A 13,927-nucleotide genomic window follows, 5' to 3' on the forward strand; every position below is an offset into this window, starting at 1 on the left:
TGGCAGTTCTTCACAGTCTCATTTTTCAATATATGACTGTTTAAATTATTTATTATGTGCCATCCAACCCCTGTCCTGAAAATAGAAATTTTACAGAAATATTTCTACTGGACTCGTGCAGTAGTGCCAGTGGATCAATTCAAAGAGAATGTGTGACAGTAGACAGGATTTCAGAACCCTGGAGTTACATGCTCAAACTCCACATGTGATGTAAAGGGAAGGTGCAATTTCAGAGGGCTGTGTGCATTGACCCTCAGGTTGAGTAGACTGCAGTCCAGGAGTGACACATAGAGGGTTACTGAAAAGAAAGAATGCACCTAAAATCCTTCATGGTAAAATTTTAAAAATCTTACTCAAGAGTATGAGATCACATCCTTGCACTTTGGACAGAAGTCTATCCCTCATCCTTAGTGAAGTATCTAAGTTCTTGCTTTCAATAAAGAGCAGGGAACATTATTATTTCAGAATTTGACTAGAGGAGGAGGCAGCAAAGGATTTGAGGTTACTCTTACAGCAATGTTGATTGTGCAACAGTTTACTGGTTAAGCATTCACTTGACATTTTAGAAATCCAGGTTTCATTATTTTCAATGTCACTCTAATAGAGGAACAAAAAGTGTGCTCAACAGCCATTCCACTGTGCACTAAAGCAAATTCTACTCAATAAGGCAAGAAAGAAGAAAAGGTGAACCAATATTTCTTAATTTAATGGCTAGGTCATGCAGTTGAGAATGAAGGAGGAAATGAGTGAGCAGCTGCTTCTCAAAACAGGGAATATCTGTTTTGCTGCTTTTCTTTTAAAAAAAGATGAAAAACCTACAATGGAGTGTGGGGCTTTCTGATTCAGTCCTGCTGTTTTCTGGAGCCTAAAGCTTGCCCAGAAAGTTTATGAACACCATCCTTTCATGTTGTGGCAGAGTTTCAAAAGGAACCAGTGTTTTTACCCTCCCTTCCTTGCATTCCCTAATGTCTATTGTGAGGAAGTTTGAGTATGACTCACTTCAGAAGAAAGGGAAAATTGAGACTGTACCTCCTACATCCCCAAGGAATGGCATATTGACTAGACTGTTGCCTAACAGGAGGCACCACCTTCTTGGTCAGCTAGGTTTTAACAGAAATCAGTGGGAGTAAGCTTTTTAATAGATAAAAATGGGAGTTTCAAGAGCCAAATTAGGCTATGGAGAGCATGTTGGATTGAATAGGCTCTGTTTATAGTGACATACTTCTCAGTGAATAATCAGAAGCAGAATTTTCGACTCTTGTTACTCTGTGAGGTGATTGAGACTCTTATGGAGATGAGGTGTTTCCAAGACTGGGTTGAAACAGAAAGGTGTTATAGGAGCTCAGAATGATTTCATCTTAGTGACAGCCCTGTCCAGTATGGACTATTTTTATCACAGAACTATGACAGATAAAACAGTGAAAGGACATGAAGGGGCCAGGCTGACAGTTTAGCTGACATTACAAGAACAGTGTAAGGGAAGAGTGGAGCTCTCCCTGATGCCTCTTTGTCTCATTGATCTCAGTTACAGGAGTAAGAGCTCAGTACACTTGCTGTATGGTTTCATACTGCACAACAAACAGAGAGCAACCATGTTGTCCACTTCAGAAAATTTCAGATTCTTTGACTTTTCCAGCAGTACCTATGAGCTGCACCTAGGAGCTGAGGCAGAATCAATTTATCCAAGGGAAACTTTAGCTACTCTAGTCTTGAGGAGATCCTTCTGCCTCCTACATGTTTCAGTCTCAATGTTAGGTTTTATGGCAAAACTCAGGTAGCTTTCCCCATTCAACAGACAGCCTTGAGCACCACCCACTAAATCAGGCCTGGCTTCACTTGGAGGAACCACATTGTCTGCCTTTGGTTGTACCTGTGTATGCACATCACAGCTTCCTAAAGCAGTGTTACAGCAATGCAGTAACACAGGAACAAAAATCAGACCAAAAAACCACAGGACATTCAATCCTGGCATATATGGTGGATCCTCACGTGTGTCATCAGTGGGTCTGGGCTCTTGAGCACAGCTGTTTAGCACTTGAGCTGAGAAAGTAATCTGTAGTGGCAGAAGGCTTTTATCTTCCACTAGGGGGGAATGGATACACATACTTTGCTGGTGAGTGAACAAATCTTTGCTAGCTCATGAACAAATTATGAGACTTGGGGGTAGTAGGTTAACTGGCCCTAAGGCAAGGATTAAGAAAGTCATAGACTAGAAATAGAAACACACCCCAAGAATGATGCTTTGTTTCATTTTATCTGCCTGTATTTCTGTGAACTTTTGAAGTGCTTAGGAAATTTCTTTTCTTCCTGTGACTAAGAGGGGGAAAAGATGAAAAAGTAGGACTTTAAGGAGAACACCATGTATTGCAAGATGCACAGTAAAAGTGCATGGATAGGTGAAGCAGATAACTTTTTGGTGAATAATCTCAGTTCAAAAACCCTGAGCTGCCCACACCGTGGACACCAGGTCCTGTGCTGCACACAATGGCCCAAAGCTGCCTCAGTCCATTCACTGCAGTCAACCACAGCTGACAGGACAAACCCTCCCAGCTGTCTCTACATCCAATTTCTGTGAAGCAAAGGTGACATGACCGGGCACTGAGAGACCTTTCCAAAATCCAAAACAGTGAGGTGAAGATCCCGGTTCTTGAATCTTTGGCGGCTGACATTGGGAGAGCTTTTGAGTTTGAGTCTCAGCCAGGCCCTCACTCCTGTGGTGTGCTAAGGACTCCTGGCTTCCCAACAGCCTCATAAATGGGAGCTCTTCTGACTGTGTCTCCTTGGGCCTCAGTTACTGCTCTCAGCTTTTAATGTGTGCTCATTCTTCTATTAATGCCAGTTCTCCCCCCTTTGCCACCCCCATGGGAATGAATTTTCATTCACTATGGGCCTCTCCAGTTCCCACTGAAGTCAACAAGTGCTCTGCTATTGACTTCCATGCAAACAAGATCTGGCCTTTCCTATTTTTTCTCTCTTCATCCACCCACATCTGTCATCTATCTATTCTTATGTTGTTTCTGTAGACTTTTTATTATTTTTTTTAATTCTGTGTCCAATATTATAAACTTCATAATTTTTTTTAAGAAATATTTCTCTGGCCCCTTTATGCACTGTAATCTGAATCCTTTGCTCTAAACCTCCCTAGCTTTTCACACACCCATTCCCTTGTCCCTCTTTCTTTTTGTTTCTTTTCCAGCCTTTTGCTTTCCTAGTTTAACCTCTCTGACTGACATAAGAAACAGAAAAATAAACCAAAGTACTAAGACTTTCATACAGTAGCTGCATGAGGTGGTGCTTTGAATCCATCAAAGGGTATTCGTTTTTCAAATTTTAATAGCCTGGGTAGGAATCTTCTTCATTATTAATCTGTGTTAGAATTGTAATGAAACACTGTGGTGGTGGTAATTAAATTTCAAGACAGATGCTTCATAAATAAAGAAGCATTTCATAAATATCAAATTATGCTGCTATCCTGGCATGTGCAGGTTCTCTGTCATTACAGAGATGTGATAATTATCTCTGGTTATTCATTGCAATTTAAGAATGGATAAAGAATAGAAAATAAGGCATGAAGAAGGGAAATACCTGAGGCACTGAGGTTGGATCTTAGATCTTTTCTATGTGAGTTTCAGAGGGTTTTGCCTTTTTAATTCAGCACTCATTTGATTAATAGGTAGATAAGTAGTACCTGTCTTCAACATTACATTTAACTGTATGTTTCACTAACTGCTGAATAGCCCTTTTTCTTGCATCAGGCTCTCTCTTTGAACACTACTCTGTTCCCACTGGTGCTTTCATAGATATGGCAAACTTGAAAACTTATTTCTTTGGGTTTTAAAAATCTCTTGAAGTGAGACTGACAGGCCTGTAGTCTCCAAGGTCCTCTTCCTTGCCCTTCTTGAAAACTGGGACAATGTTGGTCAACTTCCAGTGGGCTGGGACCTCTCTGGATTCCCAAGTCCACTCAAAAATCATCAAGAGAGGTTTTACAATTACTGAAGTGTTGCAGTGAGGTTCCTTTTGTGAATTGGAGAGAAGTTTCACTTATGCATCACTGGTGCACAGCATTCCTCTAGCATATTTGCATACAAATAGCAGTAGACCCGTCCTTGTATTATATCCATGTTAATATTTTGTGTGTGCAGAGGTGTGCTTCATTGTGTAATTCCAAATCAAGTGTCCAGTCAACACCTTTGTAGATTTAAATGCAAATCAAGTAGTTCTGGCATTTAATTTTTATTAATCACAAAGTGACTCTAAACTTTCTCAGAGTCTGATCTTTTCATCCTAAGCTTATTTGATCTTCATCCAAGTAACCAGCATGATTCAGTATTCTCCCAGGATATAATATTATAGTTTGCAAAGTGATTGTTAAATGCATTAATAATTTCAGTGGGATCATTAATAACATCTCTTGTCAGCGACCTAGCTTGGATAATAACTTTCTTGTGACTTGCATGAAATAATTTTTTTTCTGGGGGAAGGGTATCCTTTTCCAGAGGTTTCTAGATGTCTTTTAGTTGTTTTCCAGTGGCTGAAATAGCTTTTAACTGTGGTATGTCTTGAGGTTTATGCACTCATTTCTAAGAAAATGTGATAATTGCTTAACCACCATTCCTCTGTAGTTGTCCTGATTGCTTAACCTAACAACTCCACCAATATTTTCTGTAAATAACAGTAATTGTACATATTTTTCTTAATAATGTCTTGTTGTGACAGAATAATTTAAGGCAGCAAATGTCTATTGACAGAAATCATTAATCTAATAAAATAGTATGGCAAAGGCATGTCTTGTGGACTGAAAATGAATTTGGTAGAACTATAAGAGCAATGTATTATCATTGCTGCTATTTTCATATCAAGATAGACACTAGATTGCAATGGGTAGATCTCTGGCTGTTGGCATATTGTAAAGAAACACAAAATTCAATGTAGCTTGGAGAGAGACAGTAATCATCTTCATCTCCCATTTACCCCTGCCAGTCTGACAGGGTGCTGTGTGGCAATATTCATCTTTCAGACCACCATATCCTCCTTGAATGACAGCAATCTATCCATATTCCCTGTATTGCTGTCTCCTCTTTACTCTCTATGGAATAAAGCAAGTCCAACTACTTGCTGCCCACACTTCAAGCAAGGATCCCTCTTCCTTATCTACTTTGCTATGATGTGTAGCAATGGAATTGGGGCCAAGCTGTCGTCCTTTATCAAAAGAAATAAGTCAATACAGACTGTGGAAACAATAATATATCCTGCTAAAACAATGAGAGGGAAATCCCTGCCAAATGTTGATAGAACTCACTAGCAACCAGTTCTGTAAGCTTTCTCTGTGCCATGTCTGGTGTGAGCAAGCCAGATTTCGCTGTCTTAGGAAAATGAGAAAGTCCTTAGGTAGGTCTGCTTGTAACTGGCCTTCACTGAAACATATTCTGATTACCCTTCTCTGCTGTCTCTTTCCATCTGAGGTATTTTACAACTGAGGAGCAAGATTTATTATGTATTGTCAGCAGCAGCCCCACCTTTGAGTTTTTGCACACACACTGAAATAGCAGGATGGGTCCATAGCTGTAGACTACAGGGGCTACTGAGGTTGGTGTTCTTTGCACAGTGAATACAGGTGCAAGGTAATTCATTTACTGTCCCATCCCTGGCAGGGTTCAAGGCCAGGCTGGATGGAGCTGTGACCAACCCGGTCTAGTGGAAGGTGTCCCTGCCTATGGCAGGGGGTTTGGAACTAGACCATCTATCTAGTTGGTTGGCCTTCCAACCCAAACCTTTCTAGAGTTCTATGATCCTTTAATTCTATGTCTTCTGTCTTTCTAAACCTAGAAATTTTAAATAACATTTTTCAGAAGCATACTTTTATAATTGTACTTTTGGATTATCTTGTATATATTATTCTTCAGTCAATTCCCTAGGTCAGGTTAGAGCCTCCCATAAACATCTTCATCTCAAGTCAGCAACTGCTCACCAGTGCAGCTGAGCTGGTGGTAGCAGCTGGGAAATGCAGGCATTCCCACAATGATCTGTCATTGTGTGCATTGGCATAAGCATCATTCTTGGAAATTTGCCCTCTTGTGCTTACCCTCTTTCCTTACCTTCCCCAGAAAACAAAAAGCTCACCACTTAGTAGTGGTTGCTTTACTCTTCTGAATCATTTCACTGAAGCAACACTTAAACAAAAAATAGGGGTGCACAGTTAGCTAGAGACAGAATTTTCCAATAAACTCCAGCTCAGACAATGATTAGTAGAGTGGAAAGAAGGATATTCAGTCTGGCCTTGTTTTACACAGCCCTTATAGGTGTTATTTTTTATCAAGGTACTAAACAAGATGTTAATCAAGGATTGTAGCTTCAGTTCCATGGAATTTTGTATCCTGTAACTTTGATTCCTCTTGGTATGCAGGGTAAGAATTTATCTCTTCTGTTCAGATGAGGAGCTGAAACTTATGCTGTTAGCATTACAGAATCATAGAAATTAAAGATGGAAAAATTTTATTAGATCATCTACAGTAGTAGTTCATCATCTTGCCAATACAAGCATTTTACTATAGAACAATGACTCCTTGCCCAAAGCCGCAGAGAGAATCAGTGTCAGAGCCAGGATTAAAACTCAAGGAGTTTCTGGCTCCCTGTCCTCCACTCAGACAGCAAGAGCATTCTGCAGAAAAGCTAGATTGTCCAAACATTAACAAAAAACAGCAGGGATGATTTAATTAATTCAGATTTGTTGCTAAAAGGCCTGTAGTGTTTTTGATTAGCTCTTGGGCCCTCATCAGGCTTAGAGGGGTGTGTGTGGTAAATTTCCTTTTACCAGTTTGGTACCTACAAGATCCTGAAGTGATATGAATTCTTGAGAAACATGCAATTAAAACACTACTTCCAGAAAATCCCTATGAACATATGGATCAGCATCTTTATGATAAATAGGTCAGACTTAATCCTGTAAGCTCTTGAAGATGAGGGCTATGTTTTCAATAGCCCACACAGTGCCTTACTGGACGCTCTGAATAGTGCTGTGATATGTATTATTATTAATAAATATTTATTTTTTTGGACATGAGAGCTAAAGTTAAAAGTTATTTCTGATTTTTTGTTCATAAGCAACTGTGCCATGAAAATTCCATATCCTTAACTTGCAGGGCTGTTTGTGAATACTGGTTATTCTGCATCCCATACATATTTTCAAGGATGAGTGGTACATGAGAGGTGCTTAATATTTTTATTATTACTGTATAGCACTATGTGTATATATTCTATAGATGCTTATGTAGCACCTACAGAAAGAACACTAAAAAAGTCAGTATTTGCTGCACTGCTTGGTTTTCACTTCCATACCAGAGTTTTCACACAAGGGTTTCTACAATAAAAGTATTATTATTGGTACTGGAGAAACTGCCTACCCTTACAGATTTCAGATGTATCTCATTATAAGGTCTTGTTTTCAGTAGCTAAAGTTTAACTATGTAAAGAAACTTTTCATTTATATGTATCCACCTCAGACAGGATTTTCTGAGAAAATTTCTAAGAAACTTAGAAGAAAAATTGCAACTATTTTACATCTGCATCCTTGTGTTTTGTAACAGGAACAGCAAATTTGTCAAAAGGGGGTCTTTATGTTGGTTGTCTGCTTTCTTTTTGTTTTGAAGCAAGTTTTCAGGATTTTCTGAGATGTTCTGGAAGCAGGTTTTCTTCACTTAACTTTTTCCACTTAAAAATAAAGTTTTCCACTGGTCTGATTCTGTTTACTCTTGAACACCAAGTCTTTTGCCTCTTCAGTGCTCTTTTGGTCCTTCCCCCGTTGTCAGATGACATCTCAGACACTAAAAAATGACACTCAGTGTTGAGCCTTGCCTTGCATTTTAGCAGGAATCTGAGAATGAGTGGTTACACGCTGTGGCAATGCAGAAGATAATGAGAATTAACTCTGCGTGCAGCTAAGGTTGTGCTTTCACAATCACTTGAAGATGATCTAAGTAGATGCTTCTGCCAAAAGTGGTGACCTCACCTATCCCCAGACAATGGTGGCATATTCCTGCTCCTTGACTTTGAAAGAACTAATCCAGATGACAACTACTAACTTTTCAGCTGAATTTGTTTCCTGATCCCACTAATTTCCCAATTCCACTGTTTCCACTGTATCCATGAAGATGTAGCACAGAAATGGGAGTAAGGTTGCTTACCTAAGGCAGGGACAGGGAATGTCATACAGGCAGCAGCTGGAATTATCTTTAATTAGTGCTAGCAGTTATGTCCTTCTCACCTTTCCATTGATGATACATAATCTTTAAATTCAGTCAGCAGCCTGTCAGGATAGAGATTAATGAATAAGACATGGTTAGTAAATGTCAACAACTTTTGAACATGCTACTTGAGATATTTATCTGCTACTTAAAAATTATTAGGGATTTTGTTGTATGCCTGTATTTCCTTTATTGTGTTATGAACTACCTGATTTGCACATTTAATTTTGCTGCGGAGGATGGAATTAATTTTATTTTAAATGTCTGTAATGTAAAATTTGGAAACTGACCTGGCCACCTAGAGTCTCTTTAATCATCAATGAAATGTTATTGGGACTGTTAGGTGGGGGTCTCTCCAAGTAACCTGTCATTAGCATTAATCACACTCTAGAAAAGCTCACCTTTGTTGTGTTGAGCAAACAAAATGATTAATTCTCTACAGATGAATAGTCACATGACAATTTATGCATTGTTATATGAAATTAAACCAATGGAAAAGCCTACCCATCTAACCTGGTAAACCCAAGGACTGGTTAGGTTAGGAGAACAAAAAGATAAGGTTTCCTTATGGGAGTATCCATGGTAGAACAAAAAGATAAGGTTTCCTTATCTTATGGGAGTATCCATGCTAACATTTGTGGCCATCATCTGAGTCTTACCAGTGCAACACTGCTGTACCCTTCAGTTCAGACCTTCTGGCTTACTTGGAGCTGTAGTGTCCAGGTTGAGGGCAATTAAAGAACAAATTCTTCCCTGTAAGTGCATTGGGACTGTGCTGGAACGCATTGCCCAGAGGAGCTGAGGATGTCCCATCCCTGGAAGTGCTCAAGATCAGATTGGGATGATCTAGTGGAAGGTGTCCCTTCCAATGAGGGGGGCATGGAAATAGATCATCTTCAAGACCCTGTCCAACCAAAAAAATTCGGTGATTCTGGGAGACTGGGCTAGAGAGACCAAAATTGGTTTGGAAATTCATGACACAGCTGGGAATAAATGGAGCTGAAGGCAAGAACAACGAGTAAGAGCAATCAATGACCAAGTCAGTTGCTTTTCTAAACCATAGTAGTCTGTGTCATGCAGCAGGGTATATCAGCCTCATCCATGACTTGTGGATATCAGAACAGTGCAATGTTATGGATGTTGTCATTTCCCTATTTTTCTCTTTTAAGAATACAAGTATGGATTCAAAGAAGTTGAAAGTGAGAATCACCATTAAGAGAATCCCTAAAGGATCATCATCCATGCTACATTTTCTGTGAAAGAGAGATCTCAGATGGGAATTTAAACTGTTCCTCTTCAAGGTTAGCATATTTCCCTGAATTTCAAGGTTATACAGGCCTATGTAAAAAACCCCAAAACCAGATATGCTTGCAAAAATGAAGTTAGTATAACTGACTTCAAGTAGAGGAAAAACCAAGCAGGTGAGTACATGTAAGTCAGTCAAGTATGCTTTTGTACTGCTGCATGCAAATACCTTGAAATTATTAAAAAAAAATCAAAAATATTTATAAAAGCCCCAAACTTTGGGATTAAATAATCCTTGCAAAATATAAATAACTTTATAAAACCTTTGTAAGTATTTTTGTTTGTTTTTAAACTAAATCTGATCAATGTCACTGTGTACAGTGGTATTGTCATGCTTTGTTGGGTGTCATGTACTGTGGACTAACTGAATCAGAGATGTAGCTACACAATGAAAATTAGACAGATCTTAAGTATTTGTTGAATTGAGGCCAAAGCAAGTAAAGTTATCATACAGTTGACTAAATTATGCTTTAAATATAAACACTAGATATGTGTTAACTTCAGCTGAGTAATATGCAAGAAATAAACAGCTCACTTTCCAGCTGGGCATTTACAGCCTTTGGCAGGTAACTCAGCAGCTTCAGAGAAATTTAAGTGGTCAGGTTAAGTTCTATGCTTGGGAGCATGAGGCATGGGAAGAGCTTCAGCATATGAGAACAAGGGATGACCCAATGAAAAGCACATATGTGCATTTCATATCCTGTGAATTCTCTGGCTGTAGTTGGAGATCATGCCATTGTTTCTAAATAGCTCTGATATTCCCCCCTGTGTCAGTGCTAAGCATTGTTAAAGTTTAATACCACTTCTGTGCTGTTCGGTTTTTCAGTTTTCTTGGCACACTCAACTGAGGAAGAGGAATGCTCAGGGCTAAAAATGAATAACTTAATTGCTGGGCCAAATTCTGAGTCCCTCAACTGAACAGAACTCCCACTAATTTGAGAGGAACTTTTGTTCAATTGACTGCATAACTTGAATCATTGTCCCATGTTAACCTCTAGTAGCTTAGTTAGTCTTATTGCAAGCTACACAGGGAAAGCATCTTAATCCTGAGGAGCTGAGTCTAAAAATGTGTCACTAAAAACCCTCTTTTAAAACAGTTTTTATGTTCTAGCTTCACTTTGATTTAATATTCTCAGCTGCTGGTGGAACAGGTTACTTCTGTATTAGCCGAGGCTTTGGTTTTGAGTTATCCTGCTGCATTTTGGGAGAGCAAGAGTAAAATTCTGGACTGTTTTTCAGTAAAACAATATCTATTTGGAAATTACTTACAAGTTCTTGCAAGATGATTGCTTTTGCTAATCCAGCTAACTGCCTCAAATTCACTGTAACTTCAGATAAGCAAGCCACTGGGAAACTTTTTTGTGTTGCATTCAAGGATGGTTGCAATTCACAGATGGATAAAACAGGGGGCTCTCCCTCCTCTTCTGTTTATGACTGTCAGTTAGCAATATGTTCTGTAATATTTCTGGAAGAAAGAAATAATGCTGCATAAAATAGGGCATAAGAGATGATTTTTTAAGGCTACTAGTCTGGCTTCGTGCATGGTTGTTTGGTTCTCAAAGCAAAAGCACCTCTTACTATTATTATATGAGAACTAATATTATAATTTTTATTGTTTAAAGAATTTATTATGAAAAATAATTTAAAGGAGAAAACCAGCGTGCTTCTTGACAGTTGACAGCTTTTGTGGCAGGAAAGGCAAGTCTTTCAGTACTCCTCTAATTTATTTTACACAATGCATTTTCAAGTCAGAAGGGAAAGTAGCATTACCTTTGATGGAATTTTGATCAGAATGGAAAAAACCCCAACATTATAAATTTCAGAAAAATAGAAAATTTCAGCTTGAATTGTCATCTGTTGGTCTCATGTACTGACATTTATGGGAATATTTCTATCCTGTTTTTCATGTCTTGTGACTAAGGTTATCACAATCTTATTCTAAATCTTGTCTTAACAACTTTAGTGTTAAGCCCCTTTTGATGGATTTAGGAAAAACAGTTTAAGACATTTGTTTTTCATTCAACGACCTAAAGTGGTGAATGACTTCACCATAACACTCATGAGTTGTTTTTATCTTGATAATCCAAAACATGCACCTTATTTTTGTTCTCAGTTTTTCAAGCTTCATTTCCAGTTGTTCGTTCTTGATATTTATCTTCTTTAATTTAAAAAAAACCAAACAAACAAGCCAGTACACCAAACTACTACCAAAACTATTCTTATTTAATCACTAATAAGTCATTATCAGGTCATCTAGTTATCCTTGGACAAATTGACTAGACTGAGCTGTTCTGTTCTGTCATTCTATGACTAATTTTCCATGTTATGATTCATTCTTAGTTTGCTTTCCTGAGCCCTGCACAAATTTTTAACATCTTTCTTTTAAGTCTGGACATCAAGAATTACACCTAGTATTTTAGTAGTGGCCTCTCTGGTGAGAATCACGTGTAAAAATCATTACAAAATGCATTATTCAAATTCTATTGCCATAGGGGCCAGATAGTACCTAGCTACCACGATAGATATAAAAGATGTAATAACATTCCATCCCAACCTTTTCTTTGGTTTTGGTTCCTGTGGTTCTATGCACTCACCATGCCCATTTAGCTCTGAATTTTGGTTGTTCCAAAACTGTAAATTGAAACTCATCTCAGCCCACAGTTCTTCCCTTTCTGCCCCCTGAATTTTGTGCTGAAACTATGCAAAAATGTGCATTTTTGTTATTTTTATTTAAACAGCAAAAATAGTTTGGCTCAACTGTGCTGAAAACTGGGTCATGGATTGTTCAAAATATTTGCAGCCCTTTCAAGGAACATTGGTTGTGCTTAGGGCTTGTAAGGAGCTCTGAATTCAGCAGTTTTAGGTGCAGGTGAGAACATTGTCCTGAGTTAAATGAATTTGCTTTTTAATGTTTCAGAATATGCTATTGTAAGATAATTCCTGTTCATTTTCTTCCTGTGAGTTACTGATTAAAGTTAAAATTTCAAATATTTTTGTGTTCAGAAGGTGCCACATTGAATTCAAATCAAGTTTACTGCATATGAAAATCTCTCTGTAAAGAATTGACCTCAGGTCTGTTTTCCAATAACATGGGAAACAGGAAAATAGCTTTTCATGGATTTCATGAAAACACAGTCTTGTACGAGCTGGGCTCAGCATGGTTGGGCTGAGGGCTCACAACAAAGTCACATTAGCTCAACAAGGCATCTGCACCAGCAGAGCAACTGTTACAGCATGGAGGATGTCCTCAGCTCAAAGCAAATATAAGGTCATCCAGCAGGAATGTTCAGGCACAGGTTGAATTACAGAAGCTTTTTTAAGTCTTGGTAGCTGACTTGGTGTGTCCTCTCAGACATTCAGCCATAAATTAATAAAACCCAGCTTAAGTCTCAAGGAAAATGTAGGAGAAAGGTTATATTGCCTTGCATGTGAAGGAGGCTAGCTGACAAGACAAACATAAAATGTCATAGAGTTTCAGCTGGTATATGGAAACTTGATTGCCCATATGACAGTAATGCAGATTGCTGTTAAAAAGTATATCTCCTGTGGTGTGTGTTTAATATTACAAAACTTCTGGTAAATGGATTCCAATTCATAGATTTTAATGAGGACTACAGATCTTTTTTGGCAAAACAGGCTGGATTTCCAGCAAATACGGAGCAAACTTTTCTTTGGAGTGGAACTGTGTAAAGTCTGCCTATTTCAGCCTTTCTTTGCTTTTGATCTGATGCAAACCTGTAGGCTTAAATTAAAAAAAATCATCCTATTCTTCAGCTACTGTTCAGTCTAGCTCTGAAAGCTGAATTAGTCTGGATTTATAGGAAGAGTAGGTTTCATACTTGATCCCTAAATGTGAATGGGAGAATTATATCAACATTGTACTTCCATCATTTTCACTCTGAGCATAGGTGAGAGAACACCAGCTAAAGTAAAGCTGTCAGTTCATTTACGTTATTTAATGAATAGATGGCAGCATGTTTATAAGAATCTGGTTTGTTCAAGGAGTGAGGAAATCAAACTGTAGGCATGGGCTTTGGGATAGTAGTAAACACCATAGTTTCAGATTGGCATTGAGATTTTAAGAAATGTATTTAATTGAATTAATCTATATGCCATTTCTTGAAATTGAAATACAAAGTACAACCCAAGAAGTATGGAGCTATTTGGCACGACTGTTATGAAAAAGGCATGGAATCACAGGTTGCTGGATTTTTCACATGAAGAGACATGGAATTAAAACTTAGCAAGTTTTGAAAATCATTGCAAATTCTAGATTTTTGCAAATTCTAGATTCCATTCCTGCTCCTTGAAATACTTGGAAAACCTTAAAGTAACTCAAGGTGTGGATTTTTGGAAAGTATGAGTAAATTTCTGGAAAG

Source organism: Serinus canaria, chromosome 1A (assembly GCF_022539315.1).
Source record: "Serinus canaria isolate serCan28SL12 chromosome 1A, serCan2020, whole genome shotgun sequence".
Classification (NCBI taxonomy): Eukaryota; Metazoa; Chordata; class Aves; order Passeriformes; family Fringillidae; genus Serinus; species Serinus canaria.